Source organism: Sparus aurata, chromosome 7 (genome assembly GCF_900880675.1).
Source record: "Sparus aurata chromosome 7, fSpaAur1.1, whole genome shotgun sequence".
Taxonomy (NCBI): domain Eukaryota; kingdom Metazoa; phylum Chordata; class Actinopteri; order Spariformes; family Sparidae; genus Sparus; species Sparus aurata.
Window position 1 is genome coordinate 31,005,817 of NC_044193.1, and position 2,519 is coordinate 31,008,335.

General features: G+C 45.9%; 1 long non-coding RNA gene across 1 annotated transcript; it reads right to left on the minus strand.

Moving 5' to 3' along the window:
• Window positions 1-294: 294 nt before the first annotated feature.
• On the minus strand, window positions 295-1,918 carry LOC115585386 (uncharacterized). Its single transcript, XR_003984697.1, has 3 exons — window positions 1,537-1,918; window positions 1,097-1,320; window positions 295-848 (listed from the first exon to the last, which is right to left on the minus strand). It is a non-coding gene; the product is annotated as an uncharacterized LOC115585386 (long non-coding RNA).
• Between the last annotated feature and the right edge of the window lie 601 nt (window positions 1,919-2,519).

Consider the following 2,519-nt stretch of genomic DNA (forward strand, 5'->3'; position numbering starts at 1 on the left):
TCCTTTCTGACTGAGTTCGTTCGGAGTGGGGGGGTTTCGGAATGGAGGGGTTTCCCCAATAGACTTTTCGGAATAGTGGGGTCTTTGAAAAAAAGGGAAACCCCGCCATTACGATGAATTGAAGTCTATGTTCGGAACAGCGGGGTTTCGGAAAGGCAGGGTGTAACTGTGGTGCTGGAATCCCCACTTCCAGCCGCACTCGCACAACTCTGAAATAAACTGTGGCCCACCCGTGCGATCTGCCGGAGAATGACCCCTCTGCTCGTTCGTTTTAACAAAACGTGTCTTTGTAGAAGGTTAACAATGTATGAGTGGATGCTGCTCAATTTTTTTTTTGTTTGTTTTTTAAAACAGAGGAGAAGACGACATGCTGACCCACAACTATTGACCGCACATCATTTCGCGGGATTTCATTCATTGTCTCTCTTGTCTCTGACTTGGCTCTCATCTACGCTGACGTATATGACGTGTGTTTCGATAACCGTAAAGTGCTTGGAGACCGTAAAGGGCATTTAAAACAATATTTATTCACAGAAATTATAGAATGGGGTCTGGGGTGGAAGGGGTCCGTTATTGTGGTGACTTGGTAACACCGATTCTCCACGACCACCGCTGGTCTTCCACTTGCACACTGTCCTCTGCCGGGCGCAGACTCGGGAGCTGTGGGGGAAACGAGAAGCCAGTCACTGCACTTTTAAACCCAATACATGCACACCACTTCATTTATGTCCTAAGATCGTTGCTCACACGATGGGGCAGAGTATCAACTGTTCACCGTCACCTCGGGCCAACATCACTCTCGTCATTGGCACCACTGCTGTCACACCGTCCTTGGGCGGCCTCTTACGCTGTCATGTGGGGAGGGGGGGGAGGACTTCAGTCACTGTACTTTTACACACATTCGCAATAACTTTCCACGACCAGGGATCGCTACTCGCACAATGGAGGCAGAGTAGGGATGTAACGTATTGGTAACACCACGATATCGTGATAACAAAAGTGTCTCAATATTATTGTGAACATGTATGGTATGAAATGACGGCAAATACTGTAGATTTTGATCTCATTACATCCCTAGGGCAGAGTATAAACTCACATCTCAATTAGTCCGACAGTCAATGCCCGTCTGCTGGCGACAGCTGTCATTCTCTTTCTCCTGCTCCTTTCCCCGTGGATCTCACACTCCTCTTCCTCTGTCTGCTCGCTGCAGGTGTAACTGGGTCGGTCTGCAGGCCCCGACCACTCTGCTGTGTTCGGGTGTAGAATCAGACATTGGCAACTCTTGTCAAACCCTGGTTTAGCCCTGTATCAACAATACACCTGACATGAAAAAGGACAAGCTTAGTGTAGGTATATAAAATGGTGAAAACCAGACACAACGTTACAGGCAACACTATTTTTTTAAGCTCTCAAAACTCAGTTATAAGGGTGCTTTTCACCAGTGTGACATGTGTCTGAGTGGATCTGTTGTTAAACTATAATGTTAAAAGTTCGCAATCATGATTTGGGTTCAAAGATCACATAGATACTGCTTACCTGATTCAGAATTGATGTGCAGTCTGATAGCTAGTCTTCCCACAACGTCATGGTCCCCGGTGGGTTTAACTGGTGACTGTGTTATCTGGTGACCTTCTCTCGTTGTAAGACATGTTACGAATGTGTTGTGGAGATTTATTCTAAGGACTGTATGGTAAACTGGACTGAATCACTTATGGCCGCTGGGTTAGAATTATTTCCTTTTAGTTTTAGTTCCTTTTAGTTTCTCAATTGCTGATTAGGAATGGTTGATGGTGTGAGTGTGACAGATGAGTATGTGTGTGTGGAAGGTATATGAAAGTTGTGTGGTTCTGTAACAGAGAATAAAAAGCAGTTATCAGAACAGCAGGTACATGGTTAACTATACAATACCAGGAATGGTAAACAACCAATAGAAATAAGAATGAATCATTCAGCTTAATTCACAACAGCCAGGTGCTAGCACGTCTCTCTCTCTCAGCAGCAGCAGTCAGGACGGCAAAGAAAAAGAAATATAGCCTGAGTGAAGTGCTGGAGCCGCGGGCCGATTCCTATCACTGACAACTAAAGCCTAGACTGTAGACTGATGTGGTGGTGAGCTAACTCGATGCTAACATTGGCTAGTGGTGGCGGTTAGCATCCACCGCTAATACCGTCTTCCCAGCTGACCACAACGGCAACATAACACCGGAGGCTCCCGGTGTTGGTGACGGAGGCACCAGCGCTTCTCTCGGACTGTATTTCCTTACCTTTGTGGTCCTGGTAACTGCTGCTGTCAGGGGCAGGAGGCTAACATTACACAGTTGAGCCCGAGAGGAGGGGCCCAGTTTCAATGTTTTGTTTACAAACTGTAACAAGCAATACTCCAGACTCTACTTTTAAGCTTACACAACACAAATGACCTATGTATTTATACGTAAATATTAACCATTTCCCAGTCACCTTTCTCATCCCCCGTCTTCTTCTTCTTCTTCTTCTCCTTTTGAATTTCCAGCAGGCAAAGT